The sequence below is a fragment of the Leptopilina boulardi genome, unplaced genomic scaffold (assembly GCF_019393585.1).
Source record: "Leptopilina boulardi isolate dan_hultmark-lab unplaced genomic scaffold, ZJU_Lbou_2.1 LbouV2_218, whole genome shotgun sequence".
Lineage (NCBI taxonomy): Eukaryota > Metazoa > Arthropoda > Insecta > Hymenoptera > Figitidae > Leptopilina > Leptopilina boulardi.
In genome coordinates this window covers 225,776-239,331 of record NW_026137772.1, presented here as the reverse complement: position 1 = coordinate 239,331, position 13,556 = coordinate 225,776, and the positions used below count along the sequence as shown (strand labels likewise).

Here is a 13,556-nt window from a genome sequence, read left to right as displayed (position 1 = left end):
TTTTTGTTTGTCAAATATTGACCGTATTATAAATTTTTAAAACTTTAAGACAATTTAATATTTTTTTGCGTCGGATACAGACAGTATTTAAAATTTTTAAGACTCGAAGGCATTGTAGGATTTATTGTTTTTCGGATTTAGACCGTATTTTAATTTTTCAAGACGCATTGTTGAATGGATGGATTGTGGAATTTTTAATTTATCGGATATGGACCGTATTCAAATTTTTTCAAGACACTAAAACATAGGTTTTTCTATTCGTCTGATATGAACCGTAGTTTAATTTTTGTTGATATTATGATGTTGCTATTGTTTTCATTTCACAACTTTGACTTGCTTTTTAAACATTTTTTCTGTATACAATAATTTCAATAATTTATGAATTTATTTTTTATAATTAAAACTTTTATTTTTATTCACGTCTGTTGTTGTTCATCATATGAACATTATTTCAATTTTTACCTTCAGAGAAAGAATCCTTTTCCATTTGATAAAGATGTATGCCTGTATTAGTAATTTTTTTGTTATAAAATGAAGAGAAAATAAAAGTAATATATTTATGAAGACTGTGTCATATTCTGCGTCTAGAATATTATCATTTGTATTTATACTATTTAGGGTTACTTAGGGTGATTCGAAAAACGGGTAATTTGAAACAGAAGATATTTTAGCTTAATTTACATTCAAATAAGTAAGTTCAACATCAATATTCCAACCTCAAATCACCTACAAAAGTTTATGATTATTGTCAAGTAGTTATATTTATAATTGAAATATTATTATTAATTATAATTGAAAATTATATCGAAGTGTTGTAGTATTTTGTCTGTTTTCTGAAAAAAACAAAGTAAAAAAATGTGGAAAAAATTTTTTCTTGTGCTTTTTAAGACTATTAGAGAAATTAACTTTGATTTTCCCGTTTGTAAATTTTATCAACAATAGCATTCTGTTTGCAATTAGTAATTTGATATATTCGGTAAATTGAAAACAGCACTTTTATTTTAAAAATGGGAACATTCTATTTGTTCTAAGTGATTTTTTGATGATTATCAATGTTCTTCTGAAAGATAAAATGACATATCTTGTTATTTTTCAAAACAAAGTTACTTAAAATGCCTGATTTGCGTTTTAATTAATTAAATTATGATTGTTCAATTATTATTTTACATTTACTGTGATTTTTTTAAACAGTTTTTACATCCCTGAATGGAGAATAGTTATTTCCGAACAAGGGCGCAAAAGAGCGTGATTGCGTCATAGGGAAGATTATGGAGACCGAAGGTGCAGTAGGGTCTTCTGAGTCCATAGTGTAAACATGATTTTTTGTTCAAACTGCATGGAATTTGTGGCATTGAGGGCACGAGCAGTAGATTATCTACAATTGTTTAACGCTTATTTTTTTATGAATGTAAAATGTATTCTGACGACTAAGTAAGTAAATTGTAAAAAAAATATCTAGTCTTAAATTGTTTGTAGTGTATATTATGAAAATAATTTTTTAAGTATTCTAGCGGAAAATTAAAAAAAAAATAAAGTATAATCACAGTATAATTCAATCATTTATTATTTTTTTATTCCAAAAGTAAACAACTTCCTGTATTTTTATTGCATTTCAACCATGTTGTTTTTCAAAAAATGCTCACTTCGATGAAAAGTAGTTACATAAAGTCATATTTACATATCTATATGTAATTTTAAAATTTAATAAAACTTGTTGTGTTTATTTAGAAAATAGCTTTATGTTGTCTATTCATAATCTGTACTTTACAAATTTTGTTACAAGTTATATTTCTTTAATATTTTATATTATGTACATACTTGGAACTAAAATTTTTAAATTTATATAAATATTTTCTTAAACAAATTCCTTATCATAAAACATATCATTGATATAAACAGTATTTTTTACACTACATACACTACAGAGGAAATCATGAATATTTTTTACTATTTAATACTGAAATTCGTAATGCAGAACTTTTTTGAGAAAATTGTAACATGAATTTAATAAAAGATTCAAATTTAAGTTTGCGTATAAATAAATGTTGTGATTAAACAAAGAAAGCAGTTGTATCGTTCTCACGCAATGCAAAACAAATTTGATTAGAGTAATTTGATTCTAATACAATACAATAAGAGATATCTTGATAAATCTTTGTCAACTTTATCAATTCAATTTTTCTTAAAAGTACTCATCAGTTTTTTTTCCAAAGGCCATCATAATGAATATAATTAAAATTCGTTCGCTGATGTTTTTATTAGCAAATAGTTGTCTCACTACTTATTTTTAAGCAAACATGCAAAATGTTTGACATTGTTTGCAAAAAGTCAATGCATTAACAATGTCAAGCATCCCCTATTAATGAAGAAGATGCAGCAAAATGGTTTGCTCATGAATTGAAACAGGTGGCAGAGGATGTTGAGCCCGTTTTTATAACTAATATTCCGATGGAAGTTTTAAATGCAACTCAAAAAGTGGCATTAAGAAGTATTAATGTTTGTCACATCTATAGAAAAATTATCACGCATGGGGCTGTTAAGGTTAAAGATCATTGTCGTATAACGGGTAAATATAGAGGAGTCGCGCATCAAAATTGCAATCTTAAATATCAGGTTTCAAAAACTTTTCTTGTGGTTTTTCATATGGTTATGCTGCTCATTTCATTATAAAAGCTATTGCGACTGTGTGACCAAGAGAGTTAAAAGTGGGTGGTGACAAAACGGATTAAAGTTTAAAATTAGGAGGTGGTGGGTGACCAAGAGGGTTGAAAGTTGATGGTAAGGGGTGGTGGGAGGTGACAAAACGGGTTAAAATTCAAAAGTTGGTTGGCAAGAGGGTTGATAGTTGATGGTAAGGGGTGGTGGGAGGTGACCAAACGGGTTAAATTTCAAAAGATGGGTGGTCAAAAGGGTTGAAAGAGGGTGGTAAGGGGTGGTGGGAGGTGACCAAACGGGTTAAAATGCAAATTAGGGGACTAGCCAAGAGGGTTGAAAGTAAGGTTTCAAGTATCTATAAAGGACAGTTGACATGAACTTTTGAGTTTCTTGTAAACAAGTAAAATATTGCTTATAATTTCACCTTTATTTTTGCAACTAAAATTGGACTAAAATCATTATAAAAATATGCATCAAAAAACAATAAATTCAGCTAAAATGTTCATAAGTTTTTATTATACATAACAATAATAATAATAATATGTAAACTCAAATTTGAAACATTCTTTTTAAAACAACATTTGAAAATTATAATTTAATAATAAAATTAATTTTTCACAGACTTTGTAGAATAGAATACCTACATTAGAGTTCTAGCGGAACGTAGCGCGGCGCCTGTTACTCACTACGTACTACATGCGCCATGCGCCATGCGCGCTGTCAAAAATGTTTAAATTAACCAATTGTCGAATGCGTTTCATTTTTTTTTCTCGACGGAATATTATTCAGAAGGGTTTTAAGTATATGAAGCTATTTTTTCATTTTGAAATTCGATTGATTTCATGGTTTTTTACTATTTGTTTATAAATAAACAATTTTTTTTTGCAATAAAAATCAATATATTTGCACCATGGAGTAGTATAAGGAGACCCGACGACATACATTCATAGTGGACTGATTTTCGGTTTTCTAATTCACAGCGTTTGTCAAAAATGCTCAGCTAGCGCTCCTCGCGGAGAAAGGAGGCAATAAATGTCGTCTGCTACAATGTTATGTTCATGACATATAAGAAACAAAAATGGTTTGTTTATTATTTAAAAGCATTAAATAATTATATAAAATATTTAAAATATTTCGTGTATAATTATAAGTGAAATATATGTGTCCAGTGAGAAAGAAAGAATTAACCTATTATAAACTATACTAGTAAGTAAAAGAATTCCATGTATATAATATATAATAACCAGAATAGGTCATGACACCTTCAACATTGCAGCCTTTTGGTGCCTTTATTAAAGAGTACGTAGACACAAGTTTATACATTGAAATAAACATGAAAGGGTCGGGATGATCGTTGGAACCACACGAATTTCTCATTATAGAAAAGAATCTCTGCAATAAAATATACATTAAAATAATTTCTGTATAAAAGTAATTATTAATAAAGAAAATCTGTTTATTATATACAAACTTTTTTTTCGATGAAGTATTTATTTATTTGTTTATTTATTTTATTTATTTGTATTTTATATTTTTTTTTGTATGGTATATTATTTTACCTCCAAATTGTCCTGATTCAAACGCGCCGTCATCAAGTATGAAAAATTGCATTTTTCTGTCAAGAAAGAACAAATCTCCATTGCAGCTTTTAAAGTAACTTGCAAGCCGAGACAACAGTTTTCGGACATGAATTCCAATTTTCCTTTCGCCTCTCTTTTCCATTCTTGTATGAAAGTGACAAAATTTTCAACAATCTGTAATAATAATTATATTTCATTAAATGTACACAAATGCATGAAAATGTAAATAAATACAGATAAATATTAAATAATTCAAATTGTTAATACCTTCCAAGTTTCATTGTTTGGTCTCATTGCATCATATGCAGTGCGACTGTTCATCGCCTTGATTAACGATGTTACTCTTCTACAAAATTTTTTGGTACCCTCGCAGTCTTCCAAATCTCCATGTCGACAATCGTAGATTTCAAGTGCGTCGTGAATATTGAAAAACTGAAACGCCAAAGCCACATTCATTTTTTGAAAATACTTTGGCTCAACATGATCCAAGCGAAGCTTATAATTGACCCTTAGACCATATATATCCTTCTCGAGTAGCTCCAGGAGAGCGTACCAATGTTTTAAGGAAATATTTCCGTCTGGAGTCTGTAAAATAAGAAGGGCAATTAATTTAAATAAATATTAATCACATGTTATATAATATAACACATATATATATATATTTATTATTTGAACACTTACGTAAATTATAGCATATTTGAAAAGCTTTATTAAAAAATTTCTGAGTGCTTTTATGAGGTGCGGAAAATCCGACAGAAACCAAAGACGTCTTTCAACACAACATGGATGGATTACACTGACTTCTGCTGTGGTAACACCGAATAATTTCCACATATTCCTATTCCAGCTGGCTCCATCAGTTACAACACCATCTACAAGGAATCCGCTATTCTCCGCAAGTGCAATGCACTCAAGTAACAATTTGTGCAATACGGTGCCAGTTGCACTCCCAAGACTTAGGAAGCAACCAAGACTTTGAACCCATTTCCCCTTAAACGGCTGAAACATGAATACCAAAGCATGGTCACCCTTTTTTTCCTTTTGGTGTTCAGGGGTCCAGTCTCCTAAGTATGTAAAACCTTCAAACCTCAAATCATTTTGATTGAAATGGACTGCTGTTGACAGCTTCATTTCGTCGACTAAAATTACTCCTATTGGAGACAATTTTATGTATATTATTAACACCAAAAACACCAGAAATACGTTCAACAAGCTTTATAATTTAATATATAATAATATACCCACCACGGCGGTCTTCCATTGGCATTGCATCTGCCTTTAATTTCATCCCTTCAAAAACGTATGATTGAAATCCGTAGGAAGTTTTCAGTTTTTTTAAAAATCGCTGTAACGTGTCCTCGCATGGCAATTTTAGAATTTTCCGTGAGCGAAGATGCTCATATGTGCCTTTGCTCTTAATTCGTAAGAGTATACATTCGTAAACCCAATCCGTCGTATATCTCATACTTTTATCATTTTTTACTTTGGAAGCTTCAAAGCAAGTTCTTATGGCAGTTTGTTGCTCTGCAGGCAGATTCGAAATGGCTTTTTCGATAATCGACTCATTGGTTTCCGAAAAGGCATTTTTTATTTCAATTATTTCATCCTTCAAACTTTGAACCTAGCATAATAAATATTAAAAAATGAAAATTTTTAATAAAAAGCATATTGCAAGCCACTCATTGCATCTATTTATCTGATCTATTTATTTTGAGGGTATTTTGACATAATTACAACAAATTAAAGAAATATATACACAATACCTTGTTTTCAAGTCTCACGCATTTTCGTTTTCCATTGTTAGAAAATTTATACAATTTTTCTACCCTCTTTTTCAATTTGCGTGCGTTGTCTCCTGCTTTTTTTTCTGTCGATTTACTTTCGTCATCAATTTTGAACAAACACTGCAGAAAACTAATCGTCGTCCTCTTTCATGTTTCTCTTTTTGCCTTATACAACCTATACAATCATCAGATCTGCGAGTAAAATAAAATAATTAAATAATTATAAAAAAATTATATTTATGTAACATAATTTTTATAATTAATTTTGTAGTATACCTGTAGGAACCAAAACTGCCACAAGGAAAACGCTTCTCTACTTCTTCAAAAAGTACATTTAAATCACCAATAGTTTTTACATACATAATGCTTTCTTTTACCTCATTTCCAAAAATAAACACCTTAATTATTAATAAATTTATTAAATACATACCTGAGTAATAATAAAAATAATAAAAATAAAATTTAATATAGTACATAATTTCTATTATTAACATGAAGAGAATTTTTTGTATTAAAAATATTCAGGATATAAGGCTTCTCATTTTTGACAAAAAATATTAAGCGATTACATACCTTTATTGTCATGTCTGGGTACAATATAATTCGTCTATCAGAATGAGCATTGTCATTTATCCAATTCATCCATACAATGAATTCGGGTGTGCGAACTATCGACCATCTTTTAGAAGGAAGCTTAATCACCTACCTTTTTTTAAAAATCTCCGAAAAAACAATTAATTCGTTTGGATTGTATGGAAAAATTGAAGGCACAACTCCTTCCTTTAAAGTTGCTTTACCTCTCGGTATTTCGTGAACTTGACCGTTTATTATTGTTTTGTAACTTCTTTCAATGTCATTTGCATGAAAATGAAGCTCACAAATATTATGAGTCCTGGTCAAAACTTTATCGGCTTTTGTCGGCACCACTTTTTGCCAGGCTTCTATCGCATTTTCCTAACACATTAATTAAATATTTTATCTATAAATAATATTGTCATGTACTAATTTCATGACAATTTTTTAATTTGAAAAAAAAAAACCTTTGCTTTGAAAAGAGAAATTTTCTTTCCCGCCTTCAACAACACAGACATTAAACAATTCTCGACAACACAAACTGGAGGCATTTTAACACTTACACAAAACAAATTTTTGACAAATAACTATTTCACAAAAAAATTAATATATGCACAGAGACACTGCCATGATGACATTGTAAAATAAAACAAATTTGTTTGGTTATAAAATTTTGAATATACGCAGTACTTATTTTTTCCGCGAGGAGCGCTAGCTGAGCATTTTTGACAAACGCTGTGAATTAGAAAACCGAAAATCAGTCCACGATGCTTGTCAAATTCTCATGGCCGTCGGGTCTCCTTATACTACTCCATGATTTGCACCAAAAAATATCAATAAAAATATGGTTCGAGATAAGAAGAGTACCGTTTAGATCACTAAAATCGATAATGGGTCAAAAATATTAAATTGTTAATAACAAAATTTTTTTTTTTTGCAAAATCGTTTTAGGGGGTGATTGTGCATATAAAATACTATAAGATAAATAACATTTCAACAAAAAATAATTTTTTTCAGGTTTAGGTGGCACGTTTCAGAAATTCTTACTCATTTATTTTTTAAAATGATTTATTTCAATAAATTTAATAATTGTTTCTTCTCCAAATATAAGTTCAACGCTATTTGTAAAACTAAAATAAAAAAAGTATGCAATATTGTTGAAAAATTAACTTAATTTTTTTTGTGCGATGAGTATTTTACTTTAAATAATTTTTATTTTTCTAAGATCTCCAGTATATTCTGAAATTAAATAATAAAATGAATTTTGATACTTACCAGATAAAGAATAAGCGGGTATAAGTTGTTCAAAATAATTGTTTATTTTTACATGTACTTCCCTTTCTTTATTAATAAATTCAATTAAATTCAAATAAATTTTCATTTGACTGACTTTAAATAATAAATTAGCAGCACCAGTCTTAATATCATTTTCTTCCTCCATAATTCAAACTGGTTATGAAGTATTACACGTGTTTGTTTATTTACATATGTTATTTTTTATATGTTAAAAATTGTCACTCAGATAATCAATCCATTTATTTACTAACCTTGACATCTTAATCCATTCGCTCCAACTTTAGAAACGGGACAATTTTCAGAGCTAAAGACGGTTAAAGCACAACTTTTGCACATAATTTTACGGTAAAAATGTTACGAAATACGCGTTCAACTTGCAAAATCTTTTGCTTTGTCATAGTACTCGCCAGTCAACCAATCGCAGGTGGCAAGATTACCTTGTAGCAACAAAGTTAACACAAAAAATAAGTTGAGCACCCCTTTTCCCTCCAAGAGCTCCCAGAGCGCAATTCCGTAAGCGCCAAACACCGAAAATTTCCCAAAGATTCTCACGGTAGGCCTAAAGCAACTTTAGGTTGCATGAAAATTAAGTAAAAAAGTGGAAACGTCTTCAGGGTATGTCCAACATGTGAAATGTAAACAAACATATGAAAAATAATATGTAATAAAACTATAAAATGACATCTTATTTAACTAATTATATGAACAAATACACTGAAAAAAAGAGGGCGCATTGCCTTACTTTTTTGAGTCTTGGAGCGCGACTCAGCTTTGAGGACTACTGTGCGATTTTGAAAGTGTGCTGTAGGTTCTGGTGATCCTAGCACGCCCAAATTGAGGTGTACAAGTTTAGGGTGCGTTGCGCATGCATGTGAACTTCGCCCCCCATTTTTCAAAAATTAAATATTTTTAGAGTTCTGACTTTCTAAAGAATAGTTCTAGAGTTCCTGATAGGTTTTAGAAATAGTTCCGGCTATTAAGTCTTAAAAATATCGATTTTTCATAATGGGGGGCTAACTTCATGCAGCCTCCCACTTCTTAAAAAATGAAATTTTTATTTGAGTTCTGAATAGTTCTAACAGAGTTCTAGAGTTCTCTATAATTTTCAAAAATAGTTCTGCCCATATTCAGTAAAAATTTTGTTTTTAAATTCAATAAATTTTATAGACACGAACTACACGAGTTCTGATGGGAGTTCTGTTTGCCCCCCATTAAGATCTACAAAAAAACCCTCATAAATTTTTTTTTCTAAACTCAAAATTAAAGAAACTACTGGATTTGGAAATTTCAAAAAAAAAAATTTCTAAATTTAGTTCTAAGTGTTCTGTAAGACACATTTGGAGTTCTAAGAGTTCAGATGAGAGTTCTGTTTGCCTCCCACTGAATTTTACAAATAACACTAATAAATTGTTTTTCTAAACTCAAAATTAAAGAAACTACAGAACTTTAAAGTTTCAAAAAATATTATTAAACTTAAGTTGAGTTCCAAGAGTTCTGATGTAAGTTCTGTATGACAGCTATGGAGTTCCAAGAGTTCTGATGAGAGTTCTGTTTGCCCCCACTAAGTTCTACAAAAGACCATTATAAATTTTTTTTCTTAAATAAAAACTGAAAAGACTACAGAACTTTGAAATTAAAAAAAAATGTTTAAGAATTGAGTTCCAACCTTTAGAGTTCCAAGAGTTCTCATGAGAGTTCTGTTTGCCCCCCACTGAGTTCTACAAAAAACCTTAATACATTTTTTTTAAACTCAAAATTAAAAAAAGTATAGAAGTTTGAAATTTAAAAAAAAATTACTTAAAGTTTGAGTTCCAAGAGTTCTGATTTGACCGTTCAAGACTTTTGGCTAATAAAAATTTAAATGTTACAAATAACAAAACAATAAAATTAAATACAAATTTTACTAGGTAAATATTTCAAAATCATAACCCAAAAAACAATTGATTTAAATGAACAACTTTAAAATCAAATTATTAAATTAATTTAATTTAAATTATTTGTTGCAAAAAAGTATTATGTAAAAATAAAAAAAAATATTAATTTTATTCAAAATTCTTCTTAAAAAAATTACAACCATCTTAAAGTTAAAGTTACAACATAATTCCCATAAGAACACTAAAAACTCAATTTAAAAAAATGCAATTTTTTCGAAAATCCAAAATCCTGAAGTTATTTACATTTAAAGTTACAAAAATATTTTGTGCAACTTCTTTCTAGTATTAGATAAGAAGCCAACATAACTCCCATCAGAAATCTTGGAACTCTTAAATAAACTCTTGAAAAACGTATTTGAAATATTTTTTTTTTCAAATTTAAAGTTCTGTAAGTTTTTTAATTTAGAGTTTAGAATAAAATTTTATTTTTTTGTGGGAGTTAATTAAGGGCAAACAGAACTGCTCTCAGAACTCTTAAAACTGAAAGGGGGTCAAACAGAACTTTAATGTAAACTCTTGAATAGCGACTTTGCAATATTTTTACTTTTTTGCAAATTCTAAGTTCTGTAACTTTTTTAATTTTGAGTTCAGAATAAAATTTTGTTAGAGTTTTTTTTGGCACTCAATTGGGGGCAAACAGAACTCTCATCAGAACTCTTGGAACTCCAAAGTTGTCATACAGAAGTCTCATCAGAAATCTTGGAACTCCAAAGGTATCATATAGAAGTCCCATCAGAACTCTTGGAACTCAATTTTTAAATAAATACTTTTTTTCTGGATTTTCAAACTTCTGTAGTTTCCTCAATTTTGAGTTTAGAAAAAAAAATTATGAGTGTTTTTTGTAGATCTTAATGGGAGGCAAACAGAACTCTCATCAGAACTCTTGGAACTCCAAAGGTATCATATAGAAGTCCCATCAGAACTCTTGGAACTCAATTTTTAAATAAATACTTTTTTTCTGGATTTTCAAACTTCTGTAGTTTTCTCAATTTTGAGTTTAGGAAAAACTTTTAACAGGGTCTATTGTAGAACTCAATGGGGGGGGGGCAAACAAAACTCTCATCAGAACTCTTGGAACTCAAATTGTAAATAAATAATTTGTTTTGAGTTTTTAAAGTTCTGTAGTTTTTTATTTTTGAGTTTATAAAAAGAATTTATCTGGAATTTTTGTAGAACCCAGTGGGGGACAAACAGAACTCCCATCAGAACTTTTGGAACTCAATTTAAGTGAAACAATTTTTTTTGAAACTTTAAAGTTCTGTAGTTTCTTTAATATTGAGTTGAGGAAATCCGATTATTAGTGTTTTTTGTAGAACTCAGTAGGGGGTCAAACAGAACTCTCATCAGAACTCTTTGAACTCAAAAGGTGTCATACAGAACACTTAGTACTCAATGTAGAAAAGTTTTTTTTTGAAATTTCAAAGTTCTGTAGTTTCTTCATTTTTGAGTTTAGGAAAAACTTGTAGCAGGGTCTTTTGTAGAACTCAATGGGGAGCAAACAAAACTCCCATCAGAACTCGTGTAGTTCGTGACTATAAAATTTTTTGAATTTAAAAACAAAATTTTAACTGAATATGGGCAGAACTATTTTTCAAAATTATAGAGAACTCTAGAACTCTGTTAGAACTATTCAGAACGCAAATAAAAATTTCATTTTTTAAGAAGTGGGAGGCTGCGTGAAGTTAGCCCCCCCATTATGAAAAATCGATATTTTTAAGACTTAAAAGCCGGAACTATTTGTAAAACCTATCAGGAACTCTAGAACTATTCTTCAGAAAGTCAGAACTCTAAAAATATTTAATTTTTGAAAAATGGGGGGCTAAGTTCACATGCATTGTTTCTATACCAAATAATTTCGCTTTGTGTACGGCACCCTCGATTTCAATGCGAGTATAACTCGCACTTGTCCGATTTTTTTTAATTTCACCAAAAGTTTAACAATTATTAAGCATTTGTGGAAGACAAATATGTATAAATATTTACTAACAATATTAAAAAAATATATGTTAATAATTAATAATGATTGATTAATAATTAATAATTAATGTAAAAAATAATAAAAAATAACAAATTTATTAAATAAATCGGATAGGGATTTAAATCATGTAACTTTACTTTTCCCTTATGACATCAACTACTAAATAATCTATCTGACGGTCATTCACACAGAAATTGTAACGCATTACAAAACTTACATTCTGCATTCATCAAACCGAAATAATTCTGTGGAACTTTACTTTCATCGAAATCTTTAAAAGACATTATTGCAACTCTACTCTTCTTTTTATATTCCCATTATCGTTTTTACATGCCAAATTCTTTTCTTGACGCACTTTCTTTTCATCTTCCGTTTCAGTAAAAAATTTGTTCTTCTTACATGACAAATTATTTTCTTGACGCAGTTTCTTTTCATCTTGAGTTTCCATTGATATTTTTCTTTTCCTACATGCCAAATTTTTATCCTTGCGTTTTTTTTTATCTTCAGTTTCTATAGATAATTTCTTTTTTTTGCATATCAAATTTTTTTCTGCTCTCTTTCTTTTGTATTACTTTTTCTGTTTTATTACGATTACGTTTTCTCAATCTATCATTCTCCTGTCTAATTATTTTCTGCTCACATGTAACTTCGTGCCTTGCAATCCTTTTTCTTTCCTTCTCTTTAATTGCTCGAATTATCTTTTTATCATTTTCTTCACTCATGAAATTCTTGATTTCTCAATATTCAAGAGGTGAAATTTTGTTCACATTATTATTAGTTGTATGAAATATTTTCTTTTCACTAGTGTCATTTAGAGAATGTTTAATTTCTAAGTCTTGTGTTAATAGAACTGTGTTAATATTATTACTGGGAAAAGTATTAAAAACAGAACAAGGGTTTACAATATTATTTTTAAGTTCCTGAGCTCTATTTATGAAAAGACGGTTCCAATCATTCACTACTATCGAATTCCTATTATGATACGTTCTTACTGCTGGAAAATGATTTAAGCGATTATTTTCAAACATTGACTTTAAATGGTTTCTCATTCTGTTATTATTTATCAGTTTCATAATTTACGCTGTTTGGCATTACGTTCAAAAATATAGATGTTGCAAATGCTATTTCATATACTCCACACTCATCACTATCAAAAGGTTGTTGATCAACAGCTACAAATACTACTGTAGGTTTAAGAGTGAACAATCTAATTAAATATTGCATTTGATGCAGATTTAAACACCCCTCATTAATGCTATCAAAAATATAAAGCCTTACTCTATCGTAATAGACGCAAATCTAATGACCATAATTGTTATTACCGCTAAAAAGTATTTAAATATATTTATCACCTTCTCTAATTGGGACAATAAAATCAAGCATTTGTAGAAACAAAGTACTTTGCATATTGAAAAAAGAATTTGAATCTTTTCTTAATAAATCTTCAAATTTGTACATATGCATGTCTTTTAACAATTCATTTCTATTTTCAATAATTTTGAAATCTTTATCACTTAAAATAACATCCTCTTTTTTGTTGGCCATAGTTTAATTTTAATTCGTTTAATTTTCTTTTTGATTCATGAAAATCTAAATATCTTTAACCCTCTCTCTCACTCTCTCCAACATAACCAATTTTGCCTTTTATCCAATACAACAAATTTTTCCTTTAATCCAATATAACCATTCTTGCTTTTTATCCAGTATAACCAATTTTGCCTTTTATCCAATAAAACCAATTTTGCCTTTAATCCAA

At 29.1% G+C, this 13,556-nt stretch overlaps 1 protein-coding gene across 7 annotated transcripts in view; it reads left to right on the top strand.

The window, feature by feature from the left end:
* Window positions 1–13,556, top strand: part of LOC127279582 (homologous-pairing protein 2 homolog) — a 261,519-nt gene that overhangs the window by 223,701 nt on the left and 24,262 nt on the right. Inside the window, exon 1 of one of the 7 annotated variants that reach the window (XM_051302019.1) lies at window positions 1,413–1,431. The exons of the other annotated variants lie outside the window; for them this stretch is intronic. The gene's annotated coding sequence lies outside the window, so the exon portion shown is untranslated. Of the gene's footprint in view, window positions 1–1,412; window positions 1,432–13,556 lie in introns of those variants that run through there. 7 annotated transcript variants of the gene reach the window in all.